The sequence below is a fragment of the Protomyctophum bolini genome (assembly GCF_963924005.1).
Source record: "Protomyctophum bolini genome assembly, chromosome: 15".
Taxonomy (NCBI): domain Eukaryota; kingdom Metazoa; phylum Chordata; class Actinopteri; order Myctophiformes; family Myctophidae; genus Protomyctophum; species Protomyctophum bolini.
In genome coordinates this window covers 31305055-31326369 of record NC_137876.1, presented here as the reverse complement: position 1 = coordinate 31326369, position 21315 = coordinate 31305055, and the positions used below count along the sequence as shown (strand labels likewise).

Sequence of the window (21315 nt, the reverse complement as noted above, 5' to 3'; positions counted from 1 at the left end):
TGATAACCCCAAGCAGAAATTACGCTCCTTAACTTGTTTCGTAACGAGGCCACATAAATCAAGGTTTGCCCTCCTCATGGGAGATGTCAAAACAGGCCACTGTATCACCAGACAGACACCAGATAGGGATGAATGTCTCTGTTCAGGGTTTCTGGGTCGTCTACAGTAGAAAGTAGTCCTTCAGCCACTGTGTCAAAGTAATCTAATAGGCTCACAATTTTTTTTTGTCCTTTAGGGCAGCTAATAACATTTTGGGAGACCATTGTCTGTGTCCACACAATTATTTTCCTATTAATTATCAATGGAGCACAGGAAATGCCACTTGGTGACATTTTCCATCTTTAAAGGGGTGTGAGGAGGATGCATTGTTGTGCATGTCCTTTGCTTCATGTTTTTGTGTTGATCCCAGGGAACAGAGTTATACCCCAGTTGCAACTACAGTAATAGGGTCCACAGACTATGAACAGACGTATCTTGCTTCCACCTTGCAGTTAGCTTTTTCTATCTTTACAAATCAAGTCTAAACCGAGAACATGTGAATAATGGTCGTGAAATAGTGAATTCTGTTTTAGGGTGGATTTTCACCCTAAAGACGTGCAAATCTGTTACTCTACTATCTGCTACTGCGTCAATGAAACCTCACGTGCTTCCTGTCCTATCCAACAGCTGCCCAAAATAACATCCCAAGATGTTGCGCATGGTGTCAACATGCTGATAGCTGTGACATTCTAACAGCCGCTGATAAATAATCCATTCAGACGGAAGCAGGTCTTATCTGTGTCAGCTGTCAACAACTTTGTGGAAACTGTCAGGATGCATCTGACATCTTCTTGAGCGGTCAGATAGCCATATCTCACCCACTGCACAATTTCCCGGCACATTCCAGGCAGGCTGTTTATCAGGAAAAGTAGACGCACATTTTCACGTGTTTTCACTGTTGTAAACGTGCAAAATCAAACACAATGTCATGCAGTATCGCTGTGAGAAACTAGCTGATACTTGCAGTATCTGCTCCCATCCTCTGTGGTGTATTCCAGTATGGCGCATGCTTCCATGCACAGCCTACTCCTCTCTCTGTCTTGACTTACCTTGTCTGCTCACTCCCCCGCACTCTGTCCTGGTGTCTGCCTGCAGTTCACTCAGCACTTTGAGTCCTCCCCACTCTCTGGAAAACGGAGAGACACAGAGAAGCAGAGGGCGGATCATTGAGAATACAGACACAAGCTCTGTACGCTTCCATTCCTGCATTCCAGTTAAATTACAGTGAGGCCTGCGTAGCCTCTCTCTTCTGATCACTGGGTGTCAGAATGTCACAGCTCTCTCTTACAATATGTACGCAAAGGATTTGGAGCCCTGTGATGAACATACACCGAGAAATTAACTGAAGAGGAACCAGTGTGCCATCCCAATTATCTAATACTAGACCGGTGCCCGTAGGGCCTCTACAGTGGTGCCTGTTGGCCACAGGCCTACTTGGAACGATGCAAGTTGGAAATGCATGCTTGCCCCACCCAGATATTATGTGTTGGAGCCTCTACAGCGGTGCCCGTTGGGCACTGGCCTACTTGGAACGATGTAAGTTGGAAATGCATGTCCCACCCAGATATTATGTCTGTGTCCCCTTTATACCCATATATGGAGTTCTTTGTCAGGCATGCCTGAATTTGGAGTGAATATGGAGTTTATGCAGATGTCAGAATGATGTCAGAAGTCGGTGGGACGAACCCGTATTTCGGCATGCCCAAATATGGAGTCTGGCCCGGGCAGAGGCCTGGTGATGTCAGCTGTGTCCCCTTGTATGCTCATATACTGTATGGAGTTATTTGTTAGGCATGCCCAAATATGGAGTCTGGCCCGGGCAGAGGCCTGGTGATGTCAGCTTTGTCCCCTTGTATGCTCATATACTGTATGGAGTTATTTGTTAGGCATGCCCAAATATGGAGTCTGGACCAGGCAGAGGCCTTTTGTGGCGATATGGAGTCTGTCCCGGCTAGAGGCCTTTTGTGGCGGTTCTGGACAACTGAATTTGAAGTAGGTGGGGCGAATGGTTCTCGAGTTACGTGGATTACAGACGTACAGAGACTTGGTGCATTTATAGTTAAGATCACATGAAAGTGTAGAAGTGGTACTGTGTGTACCTTATTGCTTGCGTCTTGTGATAGCAGTGGGTGGGTATCTTGTGATAATAACAGCTGCTCAAAATTAATCATCCCCACACACACACACACACACTCTCATTCCACTGAGACTGCAAACTGTGTCCTGCAACCAAATGAACAACTTTTCAAGAGAGCCATCAAGTGTGTGTAATTGGTGAGAGAGACGAGAGAGATCTGCAGAGGAAGGGGATTCCGCTATTGTAAATCATTGCATCGTGCAACGTTAAAGCATCCATTAACACAACCTCACAGCAGCCAAAGAACAGCAGTGGGGTCCTGAGCCAGAATATTGCACCGATGCTGGGAATGCAAAGTGGTGTCGCATTGTAACGCATTGTGAACTTGTAGATATTTTTGGCTATTTTTGGCATGTAACATCATCATACGATGAAGTGTAAATCAGGCGTTGGCTCCAGACTTGTTTGGGTTGGTACAATGGTACAGTATCAAAATTATTGCACTATTGCAGCTTCTAATGTCTGGTGGGTCTCTTGTCGCCATGACAGTCAGGAATACTAAAGTATTATCATAACATTCGGTTAGGGATTGATTCATTTTGGCATTACGGTAAAGTTGCAAGTGTGAAGAACAGAATTTTAGCAGACCTGCAGTATTGTGGGTTTTCAGACTACGGCGGAAGATTGGGAGTGATGCTGCAGTTCTGACTGCAATGGGAAGTGCATTCCACAGTTTTGGAGCCAGAAGGGAGAAGAGTTTGGGACGTGTGGAGCGTTGTCCCGGCGTTTTTAGTGAGGGTACTTCCAGCTTCCCTGCGTTGGCTGATCTGAGTGAGCGGGAGGGTTTGTAGGGTTCGATCATACTTGCAAGATATGGGGGAGCCATACCTTTGGTTGCTTTCAAAACCCTGATGCTGGCATTCAAAGCAACCAAAGGTATGGCTCCCCCATATCTTGCAAGTATGATCGAACCCTACAAACCCTCCCGCTCACTCAGATCAGCCAACGCAGGGAAGCTGGAAGTACCCTCACTAAAAACGCCGGGACAACGCTCCACACGTCCCAAACTCTTCTCCCTTCTGGCTCCAAAACTGTGGAATGCACTTCCCATTGCAGTCAGAACTGCAGCATCATTCCCAATCTTCCGCCGTAGTCTGAAAACCCACCTTTTCAGACTCCATCATGGCCCATAGCACTTACCCCACCCCCTTAGATAGCAATTCTAGTAGTCATAGCACGTCATAGTACATATGTGTAGCATAGTAGTATAGATGTATAGCTTATATGTATAGTTTCATTATAGATATTCCACTGTTACTTTCTTAGCTACGCATGTTTCATGATGAATGTCTTTATGTGATGTATTCCCATGCTTTTGTTCTTGCTTAATGTAAGTCGCTCTGGATTAAGAGCGTCTGCTAAATGCCTAAATTGTAAATTGTAAATTGTATTGTGGGAGTTTGTGGCGCATTAAAAACAGAATGCTGCATCACCACATTTTTGTTTAGATTCTGGGGACAGAGAGCATCATGAGAGGGTACTCAGCAGCGTTCTGGACTATTGTGTTCATAAACTGTATAACTAACAAATTCTACTCATTATTAGTGTGGTTGCTCTAAAGGGCAACCAGACTATTGTAATTGTAACACTTTATTATTATTTTCCTGCGGTAACCCTACATTTTACCGGACTACTAGTCCCACAGTTTTGGTGGCACACACTTGAGCCATATGTCAAATCGACTGGCTTCACCGGGAATCGTGTGCTTGCTCATTGCTAAGAGAAATGTTGTATAGTTTAATTGATATTAATATATTTGTGCATTCAATTTCCCCATTGACATGGGAAAATACGTTGAAGTATTTTTTCCTCGGAGACCGTAAGCGCTATAGTTACAAAACTTGGAGGGGAGGTTCATAATAATTACTAAAATTAATGGACTTATGATTATATCGGTCGGCCTCATGGTGGACAATTATTTGTTCCCTGGATTCCTACGGTGACGTGACATTGTAATTGGCTGGCAATATTAGTGGGAGGGGCATATGTAAGCGACTGTGGTAACCACGACTTTTCTAGTTACTATAATACTCATTATTATACCTATAGTAAACCTGTACTGTACTATATATATATATATATATAGGAGTTCAATCTGCTATTTCAATAGATAGGCCTACAGATTTCATGGAAACAACCAAATAAATAGTACTAGTGTTGAAGATAACGTGCCTCTATTTATGTAAATAGAGGCAGAAAGATCTGAAAAACATAAACAGTACACTTCAGTGTCGGCATCATCATATCACTTTGGTACATAGGCTACTACATGACCACTATATATACCCATTTGTCCTGGTGTTAGATTACATAATGATATTTCTTTAGAAGCTCTCCATATCCGTCCGGTCAGTCCAAGTGCAGGTGGCCAGGTCAGTCCCTAGGTCTATCTCTCTTTTCTTTTTTTAAATATATATATAATATATATTAATAATATATTAATTATTATAATAATTTGATATTAATATAATATATATACAGTGTGTGTATATATATATATATATATATATATATATATATATATATATATACAGTATATATATTTAGCCTTTATTGATAGTAGATAGACAAGAGATGGGGAGAGAGAGCGTGAGTGACGCAGCAAAGGTCGGTATCGGGATTCGAACCCGCGACACGCTGTCAGGCGACATGCCGGGGACACTCACATGTTAGAATGTGCTATTACAATATATAACTACATATACTACTACATCTACAGTGGTGGGAGGTGGTATGCCTACTTTTCCATTGATAAATGTAGAGCCTGGTGTCAAGTAGGACACATACTGGCTTATAAAGTAGTACTGGCTGAACCCCATAAGTCAGGGGTGTCCAAACCTTTTTCAAAGGGGGCCATATTAGAAAATATTAAGGGCCAACTACATAATTTAGCTTCGGATTAAAACCATTCTATTTAACTATAATCATCAATATTTAATATCAATGGTCTTTTGCCAGGTGTGTGCTGTGAACAAAAAGTGTATGCAGCCTTTTTTCAGCCTTATGTCACATTCCAAATGTAACCAAGCAAACAAGATAAAAAATAAATAAATAAATAAATTCAGGGAACAAGGAACACTGACAAATTATACTCTGGGAAATACTCATGTAAAATGGCCCATATACTGTTGGGTTCATAATACAATTCAGGTATGAAGCTGTGGACCGTATAAAATTCGCCCCAGGGCCGCAATTGGCCTGTGGGCCGCACTTTGGACACAGCTGCCATAAATGCAATATCTTCGCTAGCCAAGCAGGTGTTCTATTCCATCTTGGAAAAGTGTTATGTCTCCCCATGTTAGAGACCTACCGGTAGTTCAGTGGGGACTCGAACCCGTGACACGCTGTCAGGCTGGATTACCAGCCTAGGTGCCTGGACCACTCGGCCGGCCCAGGCCACGTGGTGTTCTTTCTGTCCCATTTCTTAATACCCACTTTCCTGTTTCTCTCCACTGTATTAAAACAAATTTAGATACTTGAAGAGCCTGTGCTGCTAGTTATCATGTTTCCCTTTTAAATTCGCTGTGGCTGATTTAAATCTCATCATGGATTCACATCCCAGAGCTGCAAGATCAGGGCATTAGATGGATGCCGTAGATTGATAATTTTATTGTATTGAATTAGCAATTTTGTTACCTCTACTATTCATCCCTGTTAAACCCTGATCTATACCTAGTAAACCTAACTGTGGTCGGCTCTGTACTTGGGCCGCCCTTTTTCTCCATCTACACCACAGGCCCTATCTTGTGTTAGGGGCACTTTTTCCTTAATTTGGGGATTTAGGGCTCTATTTTCGTTACTGCCGTTACCCGCGACGCTGCCTGCAAGTCAGCCGCTGCCCGAAAACTACGAGTATAGGAGCTTGCTCTGTCCCTAAATGATATTTTGGTCCAGCATCACCCGCTATCCATTATGCCGACACCAGTATTTGCGTCTAGAGGTGTGGTCATGGGCGTGTTGGCGTGCTTTCCCCTAAATGGCTATTTTGGTCACACATATTTGGGAAGGCGCATAGTGGAGTTTAAAAGCACCCATAAGCCTTAATGCCAAATTTGCTTGGTATAGACCAGCATGCGCTGTGCGCCTGCAATGAAGATGTCCACCGGTCAGGCTGCTTCATCTCTCCTTATTCTCCTACGCATCTCTTTGTAATTTTCCTATAATCAGCAGAATCAGCAGGGTGCCTGTCACTTCCTTGTGTCGATTGTGTTTATATAATTGTCTAGTCAAAGAAGTTATTTGACTTGTGCCAGGCATTGTGCGTGATTCCATTAGCTCATTCAGTTTCATCACCCCATAGCGCAGCAAATGGGGTTTAATCCGATTTCTCGAACTTTCCTTTTCGCTTGATACCGTTCCGTAGAGACGGCCTACATGCACAATCTATATACCAATAAGAAAACGCTGTTGTTGTTTTTCTCTTCCTCTTAAATGCAATGGTATGTGGCATGGTGATTGGTTTCATTATTGTAACGCCCAAACCACACCTATGCATAATGTAACGGGTAGCAGAGGTGTTTAAGGGATTTAGACAGGTGACCAAAATTTGTTAATTAGTAGGGGAACGCCCCTTCCCCAATGCTACATCCCCAAATAGTGGATTTAGAAAGCTCAGACGAAAATAGAGCCCCTAGTATTGTGTAAGAGCCGTTCCCACGTTAACTTAATTGGCTATCTTATGCCACTGCCTAAATCCTTAAAACACCTCCGCTACCCATTACTTTATGCATAGGTGTGGTTTGGGCATTATGCAACTTAAACCAATCAGTGCGCCAGGTTCCATTGCCTTTAAGAGATCCATTATCCATAATCTATTATGCCCTGGAGTGAGCCTTATGGAAGAGCAACGCGTGCTGCCTTGGAATTCATTTATATTAGATACAGAGGGTTGTTTTGTGTGTCCAGTATCTGTCATCCACTCTGCCTCTGCACTTGTGCTCCCAAACGCTCATCATTTCATTGACTCACAGCTCGCTCAAATCTGGACAGTTTAAAAAAATTGTGCTGTGTAATCTATGAAGTTCGATCTTTAATTTGTTATATCGTGAGTGAGTGCATTGCCTCTCTACGAAACGGTATCAAGCTAAAACGAAAGTTTGGGAAATCGGATTTATTAAACCGACTTGCACTGAACTGAGGGAAATATCATTGGAAATGACACCCATCTAGTGGAAGAAGTATCAGCTACGTGTGTTACTGATTATGGGGAATTTTACATTATTGTAATCCATTAAATATTTGCTGTGTAATGGGGTGATGAGGTGATGAAACTAAACGAGGGAATCGCGCACAATGCGCCTTGGCACAAATCTAATGACTTCTTTGACTAGACAATTAAACACAATGAGCACAAGGAATTGACACTGCTGTTTATAGGAAAATTACAATCACAGAGATTTGTGGAGAATTAAGACAGAACGAGACCTCTGAGCAGTGAATGTTCTGCGTCGATGCAGCTCAAAATCAGACCTGAGCTGTGAATGTTCTGCGTCGATGCAGCTCAAAATCAGACCTGAGCTGTGAATGTTCTGCGTCGATGCAGCTCAAAATCAGACCTGAGCTGTGAATGTTCTGCGTCGATGCAGCTCAAAATCAGGAGTGCATTCTTTTTCGCATTGAGGATGTTTTGAAGAGGAGCTTTCCGTTGTCCTAAACCTGTATGCAAATATAGGGAAAGTGCATCAACACGCCTACAAACACACCTCCATCCGCAAATATAGGAGTCGGAAAAAGTTATAGTGGGTTGTGTGGCCGCAAGATAACGTTTACGCATAGTGGAAGCTCCTAAATGTGTAATTCACGGAAAGTGTTTAATGCTTGTGGGTAAGGCATACAATAGAGCCCCACATCTCTTTGCCGAAAATAGTTGATGAAAATAGTTGTGAGCTCTGCAAATATTCCCATATGAATAGGGATGCTAGGGTTCAACGGTTAAAGTGTGCTGAAAGTACAAATTATGGACCATGATACAGTAAAGTGATCCAATTATCTCCCGTGTTCAAGCCCTCTGCTTCCTGTTCCAACACAGACAGGTGTTTAGCAATGACAAAAAGACACCTGGGGTGCTCCATCCTGCTGCTAACTCTACCCAATCAATGGTTCACTCTGAGTCACTCATCTTCCCCAGCCCCAGGCACCTGGTCCCCTCTGTCACTCGCTCTCCTCACTGTCCTCGTTGTACCTGCTTTCAACTACCTTCCTGGATACACAGTTTAGATGTTCTTATTCTGATATCACTTATTTATCACTTTTATATATTATTATTATTTTTCTTTTTTACTGAAGGTCAGAGTAGACTGCTCAAACTTGTGCGCTGTTAGATCTCAAAACATTTCTGACAGTTTTTGGACAACTTTTCATAGCAGCTTTGGTTCATAATGACAAACTTGACAAAAGTGATTTTGATGCCTGCTGGGAGTTTTAATAGCACATTTTTCATTTCCCTCTGAGCTCTGGCATGTAACACAGTAGGAGTCTGCAAGATTAGCCGTAATATATAATCAACAGAACTGCAGGAATAATGGTAACTCCTACAATGTTTTTCCTGCACATTTCTCAGCTAAGCTTAGAAGAGTAAGCGAACATAGTTTTCATATCGCTGTTGTTGGCTGGACACTGCATTTTTTCTTCTTTAAAAAAAAAACTTTCCGTAACTAAAGAAACAGTCCTGTGTCTGTCGATAAGACCACACATTCTTAGTTCCTTATAGTTGGCCTACAGTATGTCCTCTTTTTACTGCCTTGTGTTGTCTGTCTGAAGCAAGAATGAATACATGGTGTGGGGGTCGACCACCCACTGTCTTTTCAAAGAAGAATTTCCATATTATTTTAGATTTATGACCTTGGACTCTGGACCTTTTGGAGCTTTGTGTGCTCTCCCGACCGGCATCCCCACCAACCAACTGCATTGTGTTTTGGTGGGTGGAGTGTATATTGGTGATGATGAGGCCTTCCAACAGATGTGATTATAGCTGCTACTTTCTTCAGTGTTTTGTTGACTTAAAGGGTGATTAAGCACTGCAGGATGAGGAATATATCATTCCTAGCCTGTCGAGAGCGAAGATCTTAGATACCCCTCTTTCCCCCTTTCCCCATACACACTCCTGCTTCTCCTTTCGTGCCTATATTATGCCCTCTCTCCACTATTTAATGTTCTTTCTTCTGCTAACTGTCCCACAGTACCGCTGTCTTTTCATCATGCACTTTCATTATTCTCCATCCTCTTGTTCAACCTCACCATCCGTCTCTCTATCGTGTTGTTTCTTTCTCTCTTCCACTCTGCTCTGTTCTCTCTCACCTTCTCTATTTTACCTCTCGCGTGCCCACACAATGCCAATTGCTGCCGCTGTCAGTGGTCTACCAGTGTCGCACCCTATTATTCATGGCCTCCCTCCATGTTCAGAGAGGGGGAGTGTTGCTCTCCAGTGGTGGTCAGTAGTAACTAAATACATTTACTTGAGTACTGTACATAAGTAAATGTGAGTATTTCTTGCAAGCCCCGTGATCTACAATTGTCTGCATTTCAAATCCACTACGATTTTTTAGGACCCAAACTTACAAAAATATATTATGAATTAACCACTATTTCAAATATAGTGAAAATAGCCTATCTATGGGGCGGGGTTCTCAATTTCAATACAGCAATGCATTGATATTAAAAAGAATGTATTTGCGGATTACAGTCCCGAACCCGACGAGCTTTGCTGCATGTCACCCCCGCCATCTCTTTCCCCATGTCCTGTCAGTCTACTACTGTTCATCTATCAATAAAGCCCCAAAAATATCTTTAAAAAAAAGTTAAAGTAATTTGTACTTTTGAATACTTGAGTATATACTTTGTCCGTCACTATTTCCGTCCCCTGCAATGCCCACGGTGTGAAATCAGAGCGTAGTAATTAATATTCTGTCCCTGGCTCAGCCATCTGGACCTCAGAGAGTGATTAACCTGCGAGGGTCTGTAGGGATGGATGGGGAGGACGCAGAATGGGACCGCTCATGACTAACTGGGGCTAATTGTGGCGATGACTTGGCTGCGAAGATCACATAATATAGAATATTCGACCTGTCAACAGTGATCCATATGGGAATTTCTGTGAGGATTTAGGAGGAGGCTAAAGGCCTATTCATAGTCTGGATTTTCGGTGATGAGGTGACCACCGCTCCGGTGGTGAGCTGACCACCGGAGCTGAAAAAACATTGAGCGGTGGTGACTGAGTAAAAACAGAGAGAAGGGCTGGAGCGGTGGCGGTGGTTTGCTCTTCACCACGGCTCGTGACGTCATGTTGTAGTTCGATGGTCACCTAACCACCGTAAATCCAGACTATGTATGACTGAGCCTTAATTCGACACCACCTTGGCTTTGACAGCTAAGTGGAGCCGACAATGGACATATTTTGTGAGAAAAAAAACAACGTATGATTCAAATCTATAGTGTACTGCAGAAGTAATAGGCCACAGCCGTTTGTGAAGGCCTGCAGAGTTGAGGGAGGAAGCAGATTTATGACCAGATTCACACGGTGACCATGGTGTTAAGCTATGTTTAGTTTAAACATATGCCCAGCTTTGTGTGTTTGTGTGTACCCCATAGCGATGATTTGATTGGTTGAGCACGGAATGTCAGGATAAAAAGTGAGGACACCAAAAGTGATTGGCCGGAATGTGATGATGTATGATGATGAGAGCACCTCTCACTTAGTTCACACGAGTGTGATTTTTTTTATTATAGCTTTGGGCACTAGTACGCAACTCTCACAATTCACTGCGCTGCGCCTGATCATCTTGCCAGCGTTGTATCAGATTGTGAAAATATAATAATAATACAATTATTGAAAGAAAGAACTAGTCACTCTGCGCGTGCTGCTTGCTTATTTTATGGACGTACATACTGTTGACTTTTACAACTTTGTCAGTAGTAATTCAACACAAATAAAATGTGCTCCGTCATTTAGATATACTAGACCTGTACGTGCCCGTCGCAGTCGGCCACTGGCCTACTTGGGAACGATGCAACTTGGGAACCTAATGATATACGTTGCCATAGCACCCGTTTTTACTGTCAGCTGGTGTCCCACATGGAGATCTGTGTATGTAGGCCGTGTTGGGACCCCAAAAAGTGCCTAGAAAATGAATTTCGTTCCCGCGTCATGGGCACTACTCATTCAATGCATTTTTTCATAGATAATACCCTTCTGAAAAAGGGTTAAAAGTTCTACTCATAATATCCTGCAGTATTTTGTCACAGGCCAGAAATGTATATAAAAGTATATAACCAAAAAACTAAAATCTTGTGCTGCTGTTTTTGCTTGTTATATTGATTTTGGCAACACAAAATCTTTATATGTCATAAATACCTACCTACCTAACATCTGAAACAAGTACTGGTGCCTTAGTTTACTCATATGTGAATCTAGATCATGCCCGGATGTAGCCCAGTGCATGCTCTAATGATTAAGCTAGGGCGCCCGAGCCTGTGACCTTCGGGGTCACCATGGGTGGCTACCAAATCCAATATGGCTGCCACCTAAAACAGTTTTGGCTGTAACATTTGAACCAGGTGAGCTACAAATGCGGTGTCTATTTATTTAGTTATTTGACTATTACAAACATGTTGGAAGACTTATCATTACAATGGGGTGTGTCTGGAACCCTAATTTGCATTTCCAAGATGGTGGCTATGTGAAAACGAGTTATAACTTAACTTTTGACACTTTCAGTCAAGTCGATGCATGTATTTTAATCATTAGAAACACATTGGAATGTTCCAATTCATGATTAAATCTTATCTAGAACACTCAGGTTTGCCATTATGGTGTACAGCTTCATCGCTGTATGCACCTAAACCATCCACTCCATGTGAGGTCCCCACGACGGAGCCTGCGTCTTCCTCACCAGCCATTTGCAGCATCCTGTTGCATAAGCTAAAAGATCTGAGCATTCGAGAAGAACACATCATCAGTGCATCAGAGTAGTCAGACCAGTCCAACGACCTGTTTAGGTGCACTCGGAAACTAGAAACTTGTAGTTGTCTACATTCTCCACTAACTCAGCATTTATGTTGGCGGTACCCACTTAGTCATGTCATATAGTCCACCACCATCTCCTTGGTCTCGCTAGCATTGAGCCATGCGTGCTCAACAGTGTTCTGACCTGAGATGGAGGGATGCAGCTGACCACTGCAATGTCATTGAAAGATTCTGCAGGTGACATGTCTTGTAGTTGAAGCAGATGTCAGATGTTTATAGACGAATTCAGAAACGGGTCTCATGGTCGCAGCTTACGTATTTCCTGTAGGCGGACTCGACATAGCTGTGGGGTTTAATCCCTCACCAGGCGCATCTCTTCTACTACAGTTAACGAACCGTAGAGTGACTGATGTTAGTCTGCCTCAAGTCAAACGTTACTCTTTTACCTGCTTTTTACTAACACTAACATTACAAGAACCAGAACATCCCAGAACATCGAGATGAACCTGTTTAGTTTATGGCTGCTCCAACAGCAGTGGCAACATTCCAAAAATATACAACAACAACACAACAAAACACAAAAATGCTGTTGGAGCAGCCATTAACTAAACAGGTTCATCTCGATGTAAGCTGCGACCACGAGACCCGTTTCTGAATTTGGTGTATAGGGTGAGCAGGAAAGGTGACAGCACTGAGCCCTGGGGAGTGCCCATGATGTACACCAGCACCTCTGAACAGACAACCCTGCAGTCTCACATACTGCAGTCGGCCTGAGAGATTCTTAGATCCATGCCACACAAGCTTCTGTGACTGGATAGTTTTGAAGACATTGGAGAAGTTTAAAAAAGCATGATTCTAACTGTATTGCCCAGGGTGTCAAGGTGTGTGAATGCCTTGTTTAGCATGTAGAACATCAAACCCAATGTCCACCTGGTATGCAAACTGTAGTATGTAGTCACTCATCGGTGAGTGACGATTTTATACATGTGATGGGGAGCTCAGAGTGGAAAGTAGGCTTTCTAATAACACCGCCTTTGTATTGGTGAGTATAGGTAAAACGTATTTATATTCCTGCAACAGAGGAGAGGCTGGTCTGCATTTCATGCGACCGCAGGAAGACAACAGTCCCATAGCTCTAATGAAGGCATTAGACTATACTATACAGTACTATACTATACTATACTGTTATGCCAACACCTATGCATGGGCGATTGGGCGTACATACTGTAGTTGGTTCTGGACAACTACTTATCCAATCAACTCGACATCGGACATAAAAATGTACCTGGAGTCAGCAGCAACGCACATGCCGAGTTTGAAGTTGGTCGGTTGGACGATTTTCGAGATACGTCTACTAGATGGACGACACGTGTATATGCACGTACAGAGATTTTGTGCTTTCATTATTTAATACTCCTATCTGTATCAATAGGAATGTGTATATTAGAGTGTTCTAGATAGATGTAATCATACATCAGAGCATTTCAATGTGTTTCAAATAGACACCACGTTTGTCAATAATGTCAAAGGTTCACTCGTTTCACTATAGCCATAGGGTTCCAGACACACCCAATCATAATGATAAACATTCCAACGTGTTTGTAATGGTCCAAAAACATGACGGACACAAAGTTTGCATGTGTAGCTCATCTGGTTTTACAGCCATAACAGTTTTAGTTAGCAGCTATTGAGGTCGCGATGGCGACCCCAAAGGTCGCCAGCTGTACATTAATGTTAGGTGCTGTGACACTTTGTGATACTTGAATAAATGTTTCATACCATATGTTGTAATAATTCTGACCTTATTGCATTTGTCTTTAGTCTTGTCCATTTTTTGCATTATTCAATTTAGGGGGGTGTGGTAACAATTTGATAGATTTGTAGCCTTTGTGGGCCGAGGTGTACTGCTTTTCTTTTCTACCTTTCATTACACAGTAGGTTGTGACAATTTCTATGTATGAAATATAAGCTTTTGGCTAAATGTACTATGTGTATGCTTCATGTGCTGTGTGCCAATCACTTAAGTTGAAGCATTTTCTTTAACAAATTTGCTACATTTCATGATCTAGATTCACATAAACTAAACTAAGGCACCAGTACAAAAACAGCAGCACAAGATTTTCGTTTTTTGGTTATATACATGTCTGGCTTGTGACAAAATACTGCAGGATATTATGAATAGAACTTTTAACCCAAAGTCCAGAAGGGTATTATCTATGAAAAAATGCATTGAATGTGTAGTGCCCATGACGCGGGAACGAAACTGAACGAAAAGGGACCTCACAATATGTGCCTGTGTGCGTGTGTGTGAAGACTGCAAACTGATTAGTGTACTTAATTTTCAGGCCTGTTGGCTCTCTGTTCTTGTCCCTTTTATGGCCATATATGTTATCACATGTGCCACTGCCCAATATGCCCATATTGACATATATCGTATATGGGCATTTTGGTAAGTCGGTCACTTACTACAGATATATGCACATTGGCATAGTGGTCGCATCTGTGGCTCTGGACATCCAGATCTTCATATATGCCCTATATACACTGTACAGGCATATCAGGTTTTCTTATGGTTATGTCTGACTCATAATGACGTTGGTTCTAACTGATGTTAATATATATATAATATAGGATATCTACGCAAAGGCTGGTGTTAGTTCAATATGGTCAATAGGGCCCCTGCACATATGCAGGTGGGGCGAAGGATGGATGGCAAAGATGGATTAGTAATGATTACGGTAGTTTATTTTTATTTTTTTCCCCTGAAAAGTTGACCTTTACCTGACAACATCCATACACATAAGCTCTCACAAAGACAGACAGCAGGGAGAGAGAGCAACCATAACATTCCCCTTCTTGTTGTCAGTAAAGTCACAGTATACGACACTGAGAGGCTCATTCCAAGGCCTGACCGCGTGGCTATGCCATCGTCAGTGTGCCATAAGACAATGAACCACAGTCACCGATGTCACCACGGAGGCAAGGCGGGTAGGGAGGGAGGGTGGGGGAGGGGGAAAGTAATAATAAAAAATGCTTACCAGGGGATAGATAGGACGAGAAAAGAGACTTGAAGGAGATGGGGGTGTTGTGACTATCAGGAGTGGCGTGTCAGTGTGACCGCAGTAGCAGAGCTGGGAGTCATCACATGAAACCCACTGCTGCTGAACTTATTGAGGAGCATGTTCAAGAATATATAATTGACTATCGATGTGTAACAGAGCTCCAGTCCCCCCACCCTTGAAGATGAGAAAGGACATGTCTGCCACCACATACACACACACAGACACAAGCACGCTAAAACATACGCAAACACACACACACACACACACACACACACATGCATAATCATATCCAAGCACACTATACAGTGAAATCCTTTCATTTTCTCCATTTGTAACTCGGGAGCGTACAAATGCAACCATAGTTACATAGTTTACACTGCTGCCAACACACACGGATACAGAGTTGGAGAGCGCTAATTGCCAGGGGAAATGATTCTGGAGTCTGACAGCTGAGACCCCCTTACCCCATCCCACCCCCACCCCAGTCCATCACTATTCAGCCAGTGAGTCTCTCTGGTCACTGGAGGCCCCTCACGAGACTAGGACCTGGAGTGAGTCACTCACCCTACAGCAGTAGATGCTATTCCTCTTTTGTCTTTTTTTGTTTTCACAGAACCGCTCATCTCAGTTGAAGAATCCATATGTTTCACGGCTGATGATTATTATTTTAGACGGTTAATGGGGGTGCATACTTAGTTTAGACTAGTCATTGTTGGTTAGACATGGGTTAAGGTTAGGTTTAGGTGTGCTGCCCCGTGGGAGGTTAGGTTTAGGGTGAGGGTTTGACATAGGTTGTAGTTGTAGGACTAATGACTGGTCTAACCAATGACTAGTAAACTAAGTATACTCCACCCAGTTAATGGTTTGTTGTGGTAAACGATGGTCACCCTAAAAACTACTTCTTCGATTGTTATTGGTCTCTGTTACTGTACGTACAAAAATAAAATAGTGACACTGATGGACAAATACAATGTAATCATTTACTGAATCACATTTATTACTGATACTTATTTCTATTTATTGTGAAGCAATTATTTTCAAAACCTGACGTGTAGGACTTGGGTCCATTTGTATACTTTTGTACAAAGGCTCTCATTCTGACCATCCTTACTCTCCCTACCTCACTGTCTTTTGTCACCCTTTTGATTATTTCTTTATATTATCTCTTTCCCTTGTGGCATCGCGCACCAAAAATAGCCAATCTACAAGCTCACAACGCATCACACCTCAACGCGGCGTTGATCTTGTAAATTAGCACACAACTGATTATGAATCCATCTTTTCTCGCCTCATGCATGGGGGTCAGCTGAACATTAGGACATGAACTATAGTGTGTCCCACTGGCTGCCTCCCCCCACCACCACCACCCACGGTTCTTCCATTAGCCCAGACATCTGTGCCTTGCCCATCCTGCCACACTAGGGTTGGATGGTAGGGGGAGAGGGGCGGGACAGGGCAGTAGCCCAGTAAATGATGCATCTCATGGGAGCCAAGGAGGCAGCGGGGAGGATGCCTATGGCTCCAGGGCACCCAAATGTGCATCTATTATGGGAATTAAATCAAACGGTTTAGGTTTAGCTCAGGTGTGTGTGTGTGTGTGTGTGTGTGTGTGTGTGTGTGTGTGTGTGTGTGTGTGTGTGTGTGTGTGTGTGTGTGTGTGTGTGTGTGTGTGTGTGTGTGTGTGTGTGTGTGTGTGTGTGTGTGTGTGTGTGTGTGTGTGTGTGTGTGTGTGTGTGTGTGTGTGTGTGTGTGTGTGTGTGTGTGTGTGTGTGTGTGTGTGTGTGTGTGTGTGTGTGTGTGTGTGTGTGTGTGTGTGCGAGCTGAAGATGTTGAAGATAAGGGCAACAAGGAAGCTGTGTTTTATCCCTGAATGGTTAAAGGGTTCAATAATCGCTATCACATGGAAAATGTTTGACTGGAATAATATGCATTATTCAACAATGTGCTGATTTGCATTTGGTAGAATAATTGTTCTAAATCTTTCAAATGGAATCAGAATAAGGATACGCATTATGTGTGTTTTGTGGTCTGGATGGGATGATAAAACCAACCACCACAAATACTGGTGAATTTTGGCAATGGCAACCAGCATCAGAGAAACGGCAGTCTGGAATGTCTTTCCTGTCCTAAAACCAGTATTTGGCTGGCAAATCATCATATATTATTTTGTATAAGCCAACAGCCACAGTGGATAACAGATACAAAAGGTTTCTACTTTGTATCCAATGTCTTCTGCGAGAGTTTCACTGTAACCTCACTGAAATAGTTAACTGTTACGACCAATGTGGTCGGCACAAGTTTCCATACCGTTATACCCGCAGCTCTGAGTTCCTGATTGTGTTAAGCCCTGCTGTACATGCTTTAACGCCAGCATTCTATAGGGGAAATTAGTGCGATTTACCGTTGCCTGGAGTGTAGAGACATAAACACGGTTTTCCTCTGGACTCAATCAGCCGGCCAAGAATAACACTGCCAAGCTCCTAGGTTCTTAACAATATTGCAAACATCCGGAGTTGTTTAGACTCTACCGGAGTAAGTGCCTCTCCACACCGTTTCAGCACACAACCCAGTCACGCTGAGAATATGGATAACACATTTTCTTTTTTTTTCAATGTTTTTTTTTGTGGCCTTTTATTTTATATTTTTTATGGAGGGACAGACAGTAGGCTGACAGGAAATGGGGAGAGAGATGGGGGTGGAGACATGCAGTAAAGGCCGTTGGGATCGGGAGTTGAACCCGCGGCACACTGCCAGACTGGATTACCAGCCAAGGTGCCTGGACCGCTGAGCCACGGCCCAGGCCAATAACACACTTTCACTCATTCTTTATCACTGTTTTGGCAAGCTCTCGCAGGAGGAATTAAATCTGTCACAGATGCAGTACATCCTAACTGGTACAAGCACTGCACTGAAACATTGACCCTCAAAAGTTTACATTTGAACTATTACATTATTTAAGCCTATCGACATGCCGAAAATAGGGAGGCCAGGGGTTAATGTGGCTAAGGCATGTAGCTGAGTGGACTTTTAACCAGAGCAACCTGCAGAGTGAGTTGTTACAATGAGCTTAAAGAATTCCTTCATCACCAAGGTTACAAAGAGCCAGTGGAATGGAGTGGGGTCAAACCACTTGGGGTAATAAACATACATTTGAGGTGGCTAATCACTCTACACAGTTAGATAAGTTAATTAATTTAATGAATACTGTCATGTACTAACACTTTAATTTAAAGCGTTAGTACATGACTGATACATGTACAGTATGCTTGTTTGCTGTACCTTTATCATATCTACTCTGATGGATAACCGAGTAAAAAAGGTTTATCTTATCCATTTGTAAAAATTGGTCACATTTATGATTGCAATGTTTTACAAGCAAACAAAGATAGTTTTAGCAGAGAAAGGCTGTTTTTTTAAAGAGAGGGTTCTACAGTATGTCTGTCTTGGAATGGAAAAGCGAAGGATTCCTGTCGAAGGGAGTGGAGAGGTCAACATAGTCAATAAGACTTGGTTACTCATTCTTCCTCTCTTCTCCATCATCTTCATTCTCTCCTCACACTCCCTCCCTAGTAACTACAATGCATAATCCTGAGTGTTCATTACAAGTGGATACGTTAACATTGAGGATTTTACTGTTGTTTTTACTATACCTGACTTTCTGTAATCTCTCACACATTAATCTCTCACACATTCTCTTTGTAATCTCCCTCTGTCTCTCGCTGTCTCTCAGTGTGTGTGTGTGTGTGTGTGTGTGTGTGTGTGTGTGTGTGTGCGCGCGCGCGCGCATGTGCGTGCGTCTGTCTGTCTCTCCCTCTCTCTGTAATTCATAAACACTTTCATAAATAAACATGCAACATATTCCGCTGCGGTCCATGTTTACAAGGTCTGTCGATCATATAGCATTGTCTGAGTCTCCGCGTTGCCATGTGTAAAACAATCTGTGGCCTTGCAGTGCTGCTCTCTCCGCTACGCCAAAACCTGCTAGCTCGGCGGTGCAGCCCATTGCTCACAGTGCTCTCTCTCAACACCTCTGCTCAGCGTCACGAGAGCATCATAGCAGCCGAGCATCATAGCAGCCTCAACCCAAGCACTTGCGTATATGTGACGCTCGGCTCACCACTGACTGCGTGCTTTTGTGATGTACTGTTGTGCATATACAGTATGGTTGCATTTCAAACTGCTGCACATACATTTGTGTTAGTGGGGGACACTTTTGATGTTCTATTGCAGAAGTATCACTCATTTATGATGCTGTTTGAGAAACAGCAAGGTCTGAAGAAGACATCTCTAATAACTTCATTTATAAAAGAATGCCAGTAATAATTTTATTAGAGAAAGTCTAACTTTCCTTTGGTGGATGGATAGCTCTGTTCATGTTTCTCTGCCTGCTATCTATGACTGTATCTATGTGTGAGCCTCATATTAGAGGCCATCTGCCCAATATGACTAATACACAGTAAAATCCTCAAATGCACCCGTATTTGTTCTCTCTCTCTCTCTCTCTCTCTCTCTCTCTCTCTCTCTGACATTCTCTCTCTCATTCTCTCTCTCTCTCTCTCATTCTCTCTCTCTCGCTGAGATAAATGAACACTCAGGATTTTAAAGTGTAACACAACCTCGCCAGGGATGCGTGATTGTGTGTTCGAATGCGTTTTCTTTCCACACAGTACGGATTCAAGAGGTATTGTATCATAGTGGCCAGAAAAGACAATTAAAAAAACTCATGGGAGCCTTGTGGAATTCCTCTCAGATTTTCTACACTATCTCTGTTCCCCTCTGTCTATAGCCAGCATTTCTCTCTCTCTCTCTCTCTCTCTCTCTCTCTCTGTCTCTCTCTCTCTCCCTTCCCCCCAGCTGCTCACTCTCTCTATCTTTTACTCCCCGTCTCTCATCCCCCACTCATGCAAATATCCCCCCAAAACAGATGCTATTAATTCCCTTTGGCTCCAAATGACTGTATAAGATCCATCCAGTGCTCTGGAAAGTGGTGGAGACGAGACGAGAGGGAAGGATTCCATTCAGCTTACATCTCTCTCTCTCTCTCTCTCTCTCTCTCTCTCTCTCTCTCTCTCTCTCTCTCTCTCTCTCACACACACATCACACACAGTCACTCACTCACTTACTCACACACATACACAGAGAAATGGGGAGAAAGAGAGATGGAGAAAAAAAATGAGAGATTAGGAGAGAGCAGAGCTGTGCTTGCCTCAATGCACAGAGCGTTTATTTCTTCAGCTTTTTTGCCTCTGATTCTAGAAGGAGGAGGGGATTCCATGATGTAGTAGAAGCATCATTCTACCCACTTCAACAATAAGACAGCTCAGATCAATGCAAAACACACACCAAGGTCCACACCTCTTGTACACACCCTGTATTGGATTCTATGATCCCACGAGACACCAGACGCCTTTCCTTTCCCCTCCCCGAAAAATACACAAACACAACAAAAATGCTGGACAGGATTTAGAAACGCACACGCCCACACACACACACACACACACACACACACACACACACACACACACACTATACTGTATGTGTGTCTGTACATCTAGGTCTTACCTTTCCTTCCAACGTGTGTTCTCTTCCAGTGACAGCACTACACGCTTCCAGTCTCGTGGAGTAGTGTCCACGCGTTTCTCGTCAGCCGTTCGCTCTCTCTCTCCGTCTGTCTCTCTCTCTCTCTCCCTCCCTCTTTCTCTCTCTCTCTCTCTCTCTCTCTCTCTCTCTCTCTCTCTCTCTCTCTCTCTCTCTCTCTCTTTCTTACACAGGCATACACACACAAACACACAGCAGTCAGCCAGGCTGGCTGAGAAGTAGTCAGGCAGTGAGGCGAATGCATACACACACACACACACCCCACTCTCACAGATCTCTCTCAGTGTACCTCCCTCCTGCTCGCTCTCTCTCTCTCTCTCTCTCTCTCTCTCTCTCTCTCTCTCTCTCTCTCTCTCTCTCAGCTCCAGCTGACAGACTGCCCTCCCCACTGTTGCTCTCTCTCTCTCTCTCTCTCTCTCTCTCTCTCTCAGTCCCCACCCTTCAGCGAGCTCACGATGCTACTGGAAGCCAACACCCCCTCTCTCTCTCTCCCATCCTTCTCCATCCTCACTCTCTGT

The 21315-nt window shown here is 43.2% G+C and overlaps 1 protein-coding gene across 1 annotated transcript in view; it reads right to left on the bottom strand.

Annotated features, from left to right (window-relative positions):
- The window catches only part of LOC308329642 (guanine nucleotide-binding protein G(I)/G(S)/G(O) subunit gamma-2), a 29023-nt gene extending 7921 nt beyond the window's left edge, over nt 1-21102 (bottom strand). The window contains exons 1-2 of the mRNA XM_080784092.1: nt 20762-21102; nt 1089-1165 (exon numbers count right to left, since the gene is read on the bottom strand). The gene's annotated coding sequence lies outside the window, so the exon portion shown is untranslated. The remainder of the gene's footprint in view (nt 1-1088; nt 1166-20761) is intronic.
- Nucleotides 21103-21315: the final 213 nt, after the last annotated feature.